The sequence below is a fragment of the Salmo salar genome, unplaced genomic scaffold (genome assembly GCF_965601325.2).
Source record: "Salmo salar unplaced genomic scaffold, fSalSal1 ptg000245l, whole genome shotgun sequence".
Taxonomy (NCBI): Eukaryota; Metazoa; Chordata; class Actinopteri; order Salmoniformes; family Salmonidae; genus Salmo; species Salmo salar.
Window position 1 is genome coordinate 1 of NW_027675337.1, and position 15747 is coordinate 15747.

At 49.3% G+C, this 15747-nt stretch overlaps 1 protein-coding gene across 2 annotated transcripts in view; it reads left to right on the forward strand.

Moving 5' to 3' along the window:
- The first annotated feature begins 15101 nt into the window (after nt 1-15101).
- The window catches only part of LOC106596094 (neurocalcin-delta A), a 55779-nt gene continuing 55133 nt past the window's right edge, over nt 15102-15747 (forward strand). The window contains exon 1 of one of the 2 annotated variants that reach the window (XM_082971283.1): nt 15102-15503. The gene's annotated coding sequence lies outside the window, so the exon portion shown is untranslated. The remainder of the gene's footprint in view (nt 15504-15747) is intronic. The other variant, XM_082971282.1, reaches the window with a different exon arrangement.

Consider the following 15747-nt stretch of genomic DNA (forward strand, 5'->3'; position numbering starts at 1 on the left):
CTGGGGTATACAACACCAACACCACCATATAGCTGTCTGGGGTATACAACACCACCATATAGCTGTCTGGGGTATACAACACCACCACCACCATATAGCTGTCTGGGGTATACAACACCAACATATAGCTGTCTGGGGTATACAACACCAACACCACCATATAGCTGTCTGGGGTATACAACACCAACACCACCATATAGCTGTCTGGGGTATACAACACCACCATATAGCTGTCTGGGTATACAACACCAACACCACCATATAGCTGTCTGGGGTATACAACACCACCATATAGCTGTCTGGGGTATACAACACCAACACCACCATATAGCTGTCTGGGGTATACAACACCAACACCACCATATAGCTGTCTGGGGTATACAACACCACCACCACCATATAGCTGTCTGGGGTATACAACACCACCATATAGCTGTCTGGGGTATACAACACCACCATATAGCTGTCTGGGGTATACAACACCACCATATAGCTGTCTGGGGTATACAACACCAACACCAACATATAGCTGTCTGGGGTATACAACACCAACATATAGCTGTCTGGGGTATACAACACTAACACCACCATATAGCTGTCTGGGGTATACAACAACAACACCAACATATAGCTGTCTGGGGTATACAACACCAACACCACCATATAGCTGTCTGGGGTATACAACACCAACACCACCATATAGCTGTCTGGGGTATACAACACCAACACCACCATATAGCTGTCTGGGGTATACAACACCACCACCAACATATAGCTGTCTGGGGTATACAACACCACCATATAGCTGTCTGGGGTATACAACACCAACACCACCATATAGCTGTCTGGGGTATACAACACCAACACCAACATATAGCTGTCTGGGGTATACAACACCACCATATAGCTGTCTGGGGTATACAACACCAACATATAGCTGTCTGGGGTATACAACACCAACACCACCATATAGCTGTCTGGGGTATACAACACCATCACCACCATATAGCTGTCTGGGGTATACAACACCAACATATAGCTGTCTGGGGTATACAACACCAACACCACCATATAGCTGTCTGGGGTATACAACACCAACACCACCATATAGCTGTCTGGGGTATACAACACCACCATATAGCTGTCTGGGGTATACAACACCACCATATAGCTGTCTGGGGTATACAACACCACCACCACCATATAGCTGTCTGGGGTATACAACACCAACACCACCATATAGCTGTCTGGGGTATACAACACCAACACCAACATATAGCTGTCTGGGGTATACAACACCAACACCACCATATAGCTGTCTGGGGTATACAACACCAACACCACCATATAGCTGTCTGGGGTATACAACACCAACACCAACATATAGCTGTCTGGGGTATACAACACCACCATATAGCTGTCTGGGTATACAACACCACCACCACCATATAGCTGTCTGGGGTATACAACACCAACACCACCATATAGCTGTCTGGGGTATACAACACCAACACCAACATATAGCTGTCTGGGGTATACAACACCAACACCACCATATAGCTGTCTGGGGTATACAACACCACCATATAGCTGTCTGGGGTATACAACACCAACACCACCATATAGCTGTCTGGGGTATACAACACCACCATATAGCTGTCTGGGGTATACAACACCAACACCAACATATAGCTCTCTGGGGTATACAACACCACCACCACCATATAGCTGTCTGGGGTATACAACACCACCATATAGCTGTCTGGGGTATACAACACCACCATATAGCTGTCTGGGGTATACAACACCACCACCACCATATAGCTGTCTGGGGTATACAACACCAACACCACCATATAGCTGTCTGGGGTATACAACACCAACACCACCATATAGCTGTCTGGGGTATACAACACCACCACCACCATATAGCTGTCTGGGGTATACAACACCAACATATAGCTGTCTGGGGTATACAACACCAACATATAGCTGTCTGGGGTATACAACACCATCACCACCATATAGCTGTCTGGGGTATACAACACCAACACCACCATATAGCTGTCTGGGGTATACAACACCAACACCACCATATAGCTGTCTGGGGTATACAACACCAACACCACCATATAGCTGTCTGGGGTATACAACACCACCATATAGCTGTCTGGGGTATACAACACCACCATATAGCTGTCTGGGGTATACAACACCACCACCATATAGCTGTCTGGGGTATACAACACCACCAACATATAGCTGTCTGGGGTATACAACACCAACATATAGCTGTCTGGGGTATACAACACCACCACCAACATATAGCTGTCTGGGGTATACAACACCAACACCACCATATAGCTGTCTGGGGTATACAACACCAACACCACCATATAGCTGTCTGGGGTATACAACACCAACACCACCATATAGCTGTCTGGGGTATACAACACCACCACCACCATATAGCTGTCTGGGGTATACAACACCACCACCACCATATAGCTGTCTGGGGTATACAACACCAACATATAGCTGTCTGGGGTATACAACACCAACACCACCATATAGCTGTCTGGGGTATACAACACCAACACCACCATATAGCTGTCTGGGGTATACAACACCACCATATAGCTGTCTGGGGTATACAACACCACCACCACCATATAGCTGTCTGGGGTATACAACACCAACATATAGCTGTCTGGGGTATACAACACCAACACCACCATATAGCTGTCTGGGGTATACAACACCAACACCACCATATAGCTGTCTGGGGTATACAACACCACCATATAGCTGTCTGGGTATACAACACCAACACCACCATATAGCTGTCTGGGGTATACAACACCACCATATAGCTGTCTGGGGTATACAACACCAACACCACCATATAGCTGTCTGGGGTATACAACACCACCACCACCATATAGCTGTCTGGGGTATACAACACCACCAACATATAGCTGTCTGGGGTATACAACACCAACATATAGCTGTCTGGGGTATACAACACCAACACCACCATATAGCTGTCTGGGGTATACAACACCAACACCACCATATAGCTGTCTGGGGTATACAACACCAACACCACCATATAGCTGTCTGGGGTATACAACACCACCACCACCATATAGCTGTCTGGGGTATACAACACCACCACCACCATATAGCTGTCTGGGGTATACAACACCAACATATAGCTGTCTGGGGTATACAACACCAACACCACCATATAGCTGTCTGGGGTATACAACACCAACACCACCATATAGCTGTCTGGGGTATACAACACCACCATATAGCTGTCTGGGGTATACAACACCACCACCACCATATAGCTGTCTGGGGTATACAACACCAACATATAGCTGTCTGGGTTATACAACACCAACACCACCATATAGCTGTCTGGGGTATACAACACCAACACCACCATATAGCTGTCTGGGGTATACAACACCACCATATAGCTGTCTGGGGTATACAACACCAACACCACCATATAGCTGTCTGGGGTATACAACACCACCATATAGCTGTCTGGGGTATACAACACCAACACCACCATATAGCTGTCTGGGGTATACAACACCACCACCACCATATAGCTGTCTGGGGTATACAACACCACCATATAGCTGTCTGGGGTATACAACACCACCATATAGCTGTCTGGGGTATACAACACCACCATATAGCTGTCTGGGGTATACAACACCAACACCAACATATAGCTGTCTGGGGTATACAACACCAACATATAGCTGTCTGGGGTATACAACACCACCATATAGCTGTCTGGGGTATACAACACTAACACCACCATATAGCTGTCTGGGGTATACAACAACAACACCAACATATAGCTGTCTGGGGTATACAACACCAACACCACCATATAGCTGTCTGGGGTATACAACACCAACACCACCATATAGCTGTCTGGGGTATACAACACCAACACCACCATATAGCTGTCTGGGGTATACAACACCACCACCAACATATAGCTGTCTGGGGTATACAACACCACCATATAGCTGTCTGGGGTATACAACACCAACACCACCATATAGCTGTCTGGGGTATACAACACCAACACCAACATATAGCTGTCTGGGGTATACAACACCACCATATAGCTGTCTGGGGTATACAACACCAACATATAGCTGTCTGGGGTATACAACACCAACACCACCATATAGCTGTCTGGGGTATACAACACCATCACCACCATATAGCTGTCTGGGGTATACAACACCAACATATAGCTGTCTGGGGTATACAACACCAACACCACCATATAGCTGTCTGGGTATACAACACCAACACCACCATATAGCTGTCTGGGGTATACAACACCACCATATAGCTGTCTGGGGTATACAACACCACCATATAGCTGTCTGGGGTATACAACACCACCACCACCATATAGCTGTCTGGGGTATACAACACCAACACCACCATATAGCTGTCTGGGGTATACAACACCAACACCAACATATAGCTGTCTGGGGTATACAACACCAACACCACCATATAGCTGTCTGGGGTATACAACACCAACACCACCATATAGCTGTCTGGGGTATACAACACCAACACCAACATATAGCTGTCTGGGGTATACAACACCACCATATAGCTGTCTGGGGTATACAACACCACCACCACCATATAGCTGTCTGGGGTATACAACACCAACACCACCATATAGCTGTCTGGGGTATACAACACCAACACCAACATATAGCTGTCTGGGGTATACAACACCAACACCACCATATAGCTGTCTGGGGTATACAACACCACCATATAGCTGTCTGGGGTATACAACACCAACACCACCATATAGCTGTCTGGGGTATACAACACCACCATATAGCTGTCTGGGGTATACAACACCAACACCAACATATAGCTGTCTGGGGTATACAACACCAACACCACCATATAGCTGTCTGGGGTATACAACACCACCACCACCATATAGCTGTCTGGGGTATACAACACCACCATATAGCTGTCTGGGGTATACAACACCAACACCACCATATAGCTGTCTGGGGTATACAACACCAACACCAACATATAGCTGTCTGGGGTATACAACACCAACACCACCATATAGCTGTCTGGGGTATACAACACCACCATATAGCTGTCTGGGGTATACAACACCAACACCAACATATAGCTGTCTGGGGTATACAACACCAACACCACCATATAGCTGTCTGGGGTATACAACACCAACACCACCATATAGCTGTCTGGGGTATACAACACCACCATATAGCTGTCTGGGGTATACAACACCACCATATAGCTGTCTGGGGTATACAACACCACCACCACCATATAGCTGTCTGGGGTATACAACACCAACACCACCATATAGCTGTCTGGGGTATACAACACCAACACCAACATATAGCTGTCTGGGGTATACAACACCAACACCACCATATAGCTGTCTGGGGTATACAACACCAACACCACCATATAGCTGTCTGGGGTATACAACACCAACACCAACATATAGCTGTCTGGGGTATACAACACCACCATATAGCTGTCTGGGGTATACAACACCAACACCACCATATAGCTGTCTGGGGTATACAACACCAACACCAACATATAGCTGTCTGGGGTATACAACACCAACACCACCATATAGCTGTCTGGGGTATACAACACCACCATATAGCTGTCTGGGGTATACAACACCAACACCAACATATAGCTGTCTGGGGTATACAACACCAACACCACCATATAGCTGTCTGGGGTATAAAACACCAACACCACCATATAGCTGTCTGGGGTATACAACACCATCACCACCATATAGCTGTCTTGGGTATACAACACCAACACCACCATATAGCTGTCTGGGGTATACAACACCACCATATAGCTGTCTGGGGTATACAACACCACCATATAGCTGTCTGGGGTATACAACACCACCATATAGCTGTCTGGGGTATACAACACCACCACCACCATATAGCTGTCTGGGGTATACAACACCACCATATAGCTGTCTGGGGTATACAACACCAACACCACCATATAGCTGTCTGGGGTATACAACACCAACATATAGCTGTCTGGGGTATACAACACCACCATATAGCTGTCTGGGGTATACAACACCAACACCACCATATAGCTGTCTGGGGTATACAACACCAACACCACCATATAGCTGTCTGGGGTATACAACACCAACACCACCATATAGCTGTCTGGGGTATACAACACCACCATATAGCTGTCTGGGGTATACAACACCAACACCAACATATAGCTGTCTGGGGTATACAACACCACCATATAGCTGTCTGGGGTATACAACACCACCATATAGCTGTCTGGGGTATACAACACCACCATATAGCTGTCTGGGGTATACAACACCACCACCACCATATAGCTGTCTGGGGTATACAACACCAACACCACCATATAGCTGTCTGGGGTATACAACACCAACACCACCATATAGCTGTCTGGGGTATACAACACCACCATATAGCTGTCTGGGGTATACAACACCACCATATAGCTGTCTGGGGTATACAACACCACCATATAGCTGTCTGGGGTATACAACACCACCACCACCATATAGCTGTCTGGGGTATACAACACCACCATATAGCTGTCTGGGGTATACAACACCACCATATAGCTGTCTGGGGTATACAACACCAACACCACCATATAGCTGTCTGGGGTATACAACACCACCACCAACATATAGCTGTCTGGGGTATACAACACCACCATATAGCTGTCTGGGGTATACAACACCACCACCACCATATAGCTGTCTGGGGTATACAACACCAACACCACCATATAGCTGTCTGGGGTATACAACACCACCACCATATAGCTGTCTGGGGTATACAACACCACCACCACCATATAGCTGTCTGGGGTATACAACACCAACACCACCATATAGCTGTCTGGGGTATACAACACCAACACCACCATATAGCTGTCTGGGGTATACAACACCAACACCACCATATAGCTGTCTGGGGTATACAACACCAACACCACCATATAGCTGTCTGGGGTATACAACACCAACACCACCATATAGCTGTCTGGGGTATACAACACCACCACCACCATATAGCTGTCTGGGGTATACAACACCACCACCACCATATAGCTGTCTGGGGTATACAACACCACCACCATATAGCTGTCTGGGGTATACAACACCACCATATAGCTGTCTGGGGTATACAACACCAACACCACCATATAGCTGTCTGGGGTATACAACACCAACACCACCATATAGCTGTCTGGGGTATAACACCAACACCACCATATAGCTGTCTGGGGTATACAACACCAACACCACCATATAGCTGTCTGGGGTATACAACACCAACACCACCATATAGCTGTCTGGGGTATACAACACCACCATATAGCTGTCTGGGGTATACAACACCAACACCACCATATAGCTGTCTGGGGTATACAACACCACCACCACCATATAGCTGTCTGGGGTATACAACACCAACACCACCATATAGCTGTCTGGGGTATACAACACCACCACCACCATATAGCTGTCTGGGGTATACAACACCAACACCACCATATAGCTGTCTGGGGTATACAACACCAACACCACCATATAGCTGTCTGGGGTATACAACACCAACACCACCATATAGCTGTCTGGGGTATACAACACCAACACCACCATATAGCTGTCTGGGGTATACAACACCAACACCACCATATAGCTGTCTGGGGTATACAACACCACACACCATATAGCTGTCTGGGGTATACAACACCAACACCACCATATAGCTGTCTGGGGTATACAACACCACCACCACCATATAGCTGTCTGGGGTATACAACACCACACCACCATATAGCTGTCTGGGGTATACAACACCAACACCACCATATAGCTGTCTGGGGTATACAACACCACCATATAGCTGTCTGGGGTATACAACACCAACACCACCATATAGCTGTCTGGGGTATACACCACCACCATATAGCTGTCTGGGGTATACAACACCACCATATAGCTGTCTGGGGTATACAACACCACCATATAGCTGTCTGGGGTATACAACACCAACACCACCATATAGCTGTCTGGGGTATACAACACCAACACCACCATATAGCTGTCTGGGGTATACAACACCACCATATAGCTGTCTGGGGTATACAACACCAACACCACCATATAGCTGTCTGGGGTATACAACACCAACACCACCATATAGCTGTCTGGGGTATACAACACCAACACCACCATATAGCTGTCTGGGGTATACAACACCACCATATAGCTGTCTGGGGTATACAACACCACCATATAGCTGTCTGGGGTATACAACACCAACACCACCATATAGCTGTCTGGGGTATACAACACCACACCACCATATAGCTGTCTGGGGTATACAACACCAACACCACCATATAGCTGTCTGGGGTATACAACACCAACACCACCATATAGCTGTCTGGGGTATACAACACCAACACCACCATATAGCTGTCTGGGGTATACAACACCACCACCACCATATAGCTGTCTGGGGTATACAACACCAACACCACCATATAGCTGTCTGGGGTATACAACACCACCATATAGCTGTCTGGGGTATACAACACCAACATATAGCTGTCTGGGGTATACAACACCAACACCACCATATAGCTGTCTGGGGTATACAACACCACCACCACCATATAGCTGTCTGGGGTATACACACACCACCATATAGCTGTCTGGGGTATACAACACCAACACCACCATATAGCTGTCTGGGGTATACAACACCAACACCAACATATAGCTGTCTGGGGTATACAACACCACCATATAGCTGTCTGGGGTATACAACACCAACACCACCATATAGCTGTCTGGGGTATACAACACCACCATATAGCTGTCTGGGGTATACAACACCACACCACCATATAGCTGTCTGGGGTATACAACACCACCATATAGCTGTCTGGGGTATACAACACCAACACCACCATATAGCTGTCTGGGGTATACAACACCAACACCACCATATAGCTGTCTGGGGTATACAACACCAACACCACCATATAGCTGTCTGGGGTATACAACACCACCACCACCATATAGCTGTCTGGGGTATACAACACCAACACCACCATATAGCTGTCTGGGGTATACAACACCAACACCACCATATAGCTGTCTGGGGTATACAACACCACCATATAGCTGTCTGGGGTATACAACACCACCACCATATAGCTGTCTGGGGTATACAACACCAACACCACCATATAGTGTTTGTTTTAGGAAGCCAATCGGGGGATGAGATCCCTGTGTTTTTAGAAAGCCAATCAGAGTGTGAGATCCCTGTGTTTTTAGAAAGCCAATCAGAGTGTGAGATCCCTGTGTTTTAGGAAGCCAATCGGGGGATTGAGATCCCTGTGTTTTTAGAAAGCCAATCAGAGTGTGAGATCCCTGTGTTTTAGAAAGCCAATCAGAGTGTGAGATCCCTGTGTTTTAGGAAGCCAATCGGGGGATGGAGATCCCTGTGTTTTTAGAAAGCCAATCAGAGGAGGGAGATCCCTGTGTTTTTAGGAAGCCAATCGGAGGGTGAGATCCCTGTGTTTTAGGAAGCCAATCGGAGGGTGAGATCCCTGTGTTTTAGGAAGCCAATAAGAGGGTGAGATCCCTGTGTTTTAGGAAGCCAATCGGAGGAGGAGATCCCTGTGTTTTAGGAAGCCAATCGGAGTGTGAGATCCCTGTGTTTTAGGAAGCCAATCGGGGGATGAGATCCCTGTGTTTTTAGGAAGCCAATCAGAGTGTGAGATCCCTGTGTTTTAGGAAGCCAATCGGAGGAGGAGATCCCTGTGTTTTTTAGGAAGCCAATCGGAGGAGGAGATCCCTGTGTTTTTAGGAAGCCAATCGGAGGGTGAGATCCCTGTGTTTTAGAAAGCCAATCAGAGTGTGAGATCCCTGTGTTTTTAGGAAGCCAATCGGAGGGTGAGATCCCTATGTTTTAGGAAGCCAATCGGAGGGTGAGATCCCTGTGTTTTGGGAAGCCAATCGGAGGGTGAGATCCCTGTGTTTTAAGGAAGCCAATCGGAGGAGGAGATCCACTGTGTTTTAGGAAGCCAATCGGAGGGTGAGATCCCTGTGTTTTTAGAAAGCCAATCGGAGGAGGAGATCCCTATGTTTTAGAAAGCCAATCAGAGGAGGAGATCCCTGTGTTAGGAAGCCAATCGGAGTGTGCGATCCCTGGATGAAACCTGGCCTGCTACTTCCCCAACTCTTTGTTTTTATCCAAAGCTCTTTATTCCAGTTCAAATAGTGACTTCACTGTCACAACAATGACATTGTATTTTTTATAAAACGCAGGGCCACGTTCCCAACCGATCCAGCCAGAAAACATTTAGTATGTTGAAGACAGCCTGAACTTGGAACAAATCTGTTTCTACTCGATCCCCGACCCGAAGATGGGTTTAGTGATATAATGAGCTTGAGAAGGCACAGCGTATCCTGTCATTCTCCCTACAGCCAATGGGATTGGGTTTTACGTCACCTAACTAAGAGGGAAGCTAAAACCATTAGTGGCGATGTGATCATTGAGGCTCACCGGCTTTTGTAAAGTTGTATAATTCTACTTGGCTTTGAATCTGTTGGCTGAACAAGCTATTATCCAACATAACAGACAGACTGTTGGGCTGTAGTCCCTCACCAGGACCAGGACCAGTGTTGGGCTGTAGTCCCTCACCAGGACCAGGACCAGTGTTGGGCTGTAGTCCCTCACCAGGACCAGGACCAGTGTTGGGCTGTAGTCCCTCACCAGGACCAGGACCAGTGTTGGGCTGTAGTCCCTCACCAGGACCAGTGTTGGGCTGTAGTCCCTCACCAGGACCAGTGTTGGGCTGTAGTCCCTCACCAGGACCAGTGTTGGGCTGTAGTCCCTCACCAGGACCAGTGTTGGGCTGTAGTCCCTCACCAGGACCAGTGTTGGGCTGTAGTCCCCTCACCAGGACCAGTGTTGGGCTGTAGTCCCTCACCAGGACCAGTGTTGGGCTGTAGTCCCTCACCAGGACCAGTGTTGGGCTGTAGTCCCTCACCAGGACCAGTGTTGGGCTGTAGTCCCCTCACCAGGACCAGTGTTGGGCTGTAGTCCCTCACCAGGACCAGTGTTGGGCTGTAGTCCCTCACCAGGACCAGTGTTGGGCTGTAGTCCCTCACCAGGACCAGTGTTGGGCTGTAGTCCCTCACCAGGACCAGTGTTGGGCTGTAGTCCCTCACCAGGACCAGTGTTGGGCTGTAGTCCCTCACCAGGACCAGTGTTGGGCTGTAGTCCCTCACCAGGACCAGGACCAGTGTTGGGCTGTAGTCCCTCACCAGGACCAGGACCAGTGTTGGGCTGTAGTCCCTCACCAGGACCAGTGTTGGGCTGTAGTCCCTCACCAGGACCAGGACCAATCGGAGATCCCTGTGTTTTAGGAAGCCAATCGGAAGCCAATCGGAGGGTGAGATCCCTGTGTTTTAGAAAGCCAATCAGAGTGTGAGATCCCTGTGTTTTAGGAAGCCAATCGGAGTGTGAGATCCCTGTGTTTTACGAAGCCAATCAGAGTGTGCGATCCCTGGATGAAACCTGGCCTGCTACTTCCCCAACTCTTTGTTTTTATCCAAAGCTCTTTATTCCAGTTCAAATAGTGACTTCACTGTCACAACAATGACATTGTATTTTTTATAAAACGCAGGGCCACGTTCCAACCGATCCAGCCAGAAAACATTTAGTATGTTGAAGACAGCCTGAACTTGGAACAAATCTGTTTCTACTCGATCCCCGACCCGAAGATGGGTTTAGTGATATAATGAGCTGAGAAGGCACAGCGTATCCTGTCATTCTCCCTACAGCCAATGGGATTGGGTTTTAGGTCACCTAACTAAGAGGGAAGCTAAAACCATTAGTGGCGATGTGATCATTGAGGCTCACCGGCTTTTGTAAAGTTGTATAATTATACTTGGCTTTGAATCTGTTGGCTGAACAAGCTATTATCCAACATAACAGACAGACTGTTGGGCTGTAGTCCCTCACCAGGACCAGGACCAGTGGTTGGGCTGTAGTCCCTCACCAGGACCAGGACCAGTGTTGGGCTGTAGTCCCTCACCAGGACCAGGACCAGTGTTGGGCTGTAGTCCCTCACCAGGACCACGACCAGTGTTGGGCTGTAGTCCCTCACCAGGACCAGGACCAGTGTTGGGCTGTAGTCCCTCACCAGGACCAGTGTTGGGCTGTAGTCCCTCACCAGGACCAGGACCAGTGTTGGGGCTGTAGTCCAGGCATGTCCCTCACCAGGACTGGACCAGTGTTGGGCTGTAGTTCAGGCATGTCCCTCACCAGGACCAGACCAGTGTCCCTCACCAGGACCAGTGTTGGGCTGTAGTCCCTCACCAGGACCAGGGACCAGTGTCCCTCACCAGGACCAGACCAGTGTCCCTCACCAGGACCAGTGTTGGGCTGTAGTCCCTCACCAGGACCAGGACCAGTGTCCCTCACCAGGACCAGACCAGTGTCCCCTCACCAGGACCAGTGTTGGGCTGTAGTCCCTCACCAGGACCAGTGTCCCTCACCAGGACCAGTGTTGGGCTGTAGTCCCTCACCAGGACCAGGACCAGTGTCCCTCACCAGGACCAGACCAGTGTCCAGCAGCAGGACCAGTGTTGGGCTGTAGTCCCTCACCAGGACCAGGACCAGTGTCCCTCACCAGGACCAGTGTTGGGCTGTAGTCCCTCACCAGGACCAGGACCAGTGTCCCTCACCAGGACCAGTGTTGGGCTGTAGTCCCTCACCAGGACCAGGACCAGTGTTGGGCTGTAGTCCCTCACCAGGACCAGGACCAGTGTCCCTCACCAGGACCAGTGTTGGGCTGTAGTCCCTCACCAGGACCAGGACCAGTGTCCCTCACCCCAGGACCAGTGTTGGGCTGTAGTCCCTCACCAGGACCAGGACCAGTGTCCCTCACCAGGACCAGGACCAGTGTCCCTCACCAGGACCAGTGTTGGGCTGTAGTCCCTCACCAGGACCAGGACCAGTGTCCCTCACCAGGACCAGTGTTGGGCTGTAGTCCCTCACCAGGACCAGGACCAGTGTCCCTCACCAGGACCAGTGTTGGGCTGTAGTCCCTCACCAGGACCAGGACCAGTGTCCCTCACCAGGACCAGACCAGTGTCCCTCACCAGGACCAGTGTTGGGCTGTAGTCCCTCACCAGGACCAGGACCAGTGTTGGGCTGTAGTCCCCTCACCAGGACCAGGACCAGTGTCCCTCACCAGGACCAGTGTTGGGGCTGTAGTCCCTCACCAGGACCAGGACCAGTGTCCCTCACCAGGACCAGTGTTGGGCTGTAGTCCCTCACCAGGACCAGGACCAGTGTCCCTCACCAGGACCAGGACCAGTGTCCCTCACCAGGACCAGTGTTGGGCTGTAGTCCCTCACCAGGACCAGGACCAGTGTCCCTCACCAGGACCAGTGTTGGGCTGTAGTCCCTCACCAGGACCAGGACCAGTGTCCCTCACCAGGACCAGTGTTGGGCTGTAGTCCCTCACCAGGACCAGGACCAGTGTCCCTCACCAGGACCAGGACCAGTGTCCCTCACCAGGACCAGTGTTGGGCTGTAGTCCCTCACCAGGACCAGGACCAGTGTCCCTCACCAGGACCAGACCAGTGTCCCTCACCAGGACCAGTGTTGGGCTGTAGTCCCTCACCAGGACCAGACCAGTGTCCCTCACCAGGACCAGGACCAGTGTCCCTCACCAGGGACCAGGACCAGTGTCCCTCACCAGGACCAGGACCAGTGTCCCTCACCAGGACCAGGACCAGTGTCCAGCAGCAGGACGTCTTACATGAAGGTCGTCTTCAGACCACTTGACTCTAGGTGCTGTAGTTGGATTGGCCTTCTCCTCAGTAATACATGTTTTCTGAACAATCCCAATGTAAATCTGCCAACACCCTGCTCATAACATCATTCAGTCTTCTTCTAAATGTAACTTTTATTTAACTATGCAATTTATTTTTATTTAACTACTGCGTGTGGTTCAGTAGTTTAGCTGAGAAGATCTGAGAAGATCAAGACTGTGTGTGGTTCAGTAGTGAAGCTGAGAAGATCTGAGAAGATCTGAGAAGATCAGACTGTGTGTGGTTCAGTAGTGAAGCTGAGAAGATCTGAGAAGATCTGAGAAGATCAGACCTGCGTGTGGTTCAGTAGTTTAGCTGAGAAGATCAGACCTGCGTGTGGTTCAGTAGTTTAGCTGAGAAGATCAGACCTGCGTGTGGTTCAGTAGTTTAGCTGAGAAGATCAGACCTGCGTGTGGTTCAGTAGTTTAGCTGAGAAGATCAGACCTGCGTATAGTATGGAAACGAAGTGGCCGAAACCCAAACCTCCTTCCCATGTGACTCAGTCGTCCAGTTTTTAAAAAACGAGACCTTTTTTTTAACTCTGCAGGCTTGTTGTTTAATAACATGTGTCTGGTTCTCTCTGTCCTGCTGTGGACTGTATTTCCCAGCCCTGGCTGCTGCTGTTATAGATGACCTATTGAAACGGCTTTCAGCAGTAGCTCCCGCCCCCAGCCCCCCTCCCCCTAGCGGTCTACTGTTACCAGGGCAACGCCTTTCATAGAACCATGTCATGTGACCGCCGGGGGGGGTTTGACGAGAGAGAGAGAGAGAGAGAGAGAGAGAGAGAGAGAGAGAGAGAGAGAGAGAGAGAGAGAGAGAGAGAGAGAGAGAGAGAGAGAGAGAGAGAGAGAGAGAGAGAGAGAGAGAGAGAGAGAGAGAGAGAGAGAGAGAGAGAGAGAGAGAGAGAGAGAGAGAGAGAGAGAGAGAGAGAGAGAGAGAGAGAGAGAGAGAGAGAGAGAGAGAGAGAGAGAGAGAGGAGAGAGAGAGAGAGAGAGAGAGAGAGAGAGAGAGAGAAAGCAGCTGTGGGGGCTTGTGGGACTCCTCCTCCTTCTTGGGTTTTTTTGGGTGTCGCTAGTTGTTGTCACTGCTGCCTGGTCCAGTCGAGCGTCTTTCTCTGTCCCTGTTTACTGCTGTTCTGTTAGCGAGATACTCTGCTGGTTACCGCTGCCTGGTCCAGTCGAGCGTCCTAGTCGAGCCTCTCTCTGTCCCCCCTGCTTCCTGCTGTTCTGTTAGCTGGATACTCTCCTGTCGTCCCCGCTGCCAGGTCCAGTCCAGCCTCCTAGTCGAGCCTCTCTCTCTGTCCCCCTGCTTCCTGCTGTTCTGTTAGCTGGATACTCTCCTGTCGGTCCCCCGCTGCCAGGTCCAGTCCAGCCTCCTAGTCGAGCCTCTCTCTGTCCCCCTGCTTCCTGGCTGTTCTGTAGTTGGCGCTGCTGTCATTATGGACTGTTAGCAGATCTACATTTACTACACACCAAGTGAGGTAAGATCTCTGGTCTTGTCTTTTTTGTGTGAGAAACGTTTTTCATGTTTTGTTAAATGATTTGCTATTTCTTTAATAAGCTCAGCAACGAACACACTTCTCATATGCCTTTTTTTTTTGTTGCAATGTTTTGAGAGCTGCGCGTTTGACCACAAGCAACAGGCATCAGAACCATTTGCATTGTGTTGGTTTGAATAAGGAACTGTGAAGGGCTATGAAATACTACTTTCCCATCAGCCCAGAG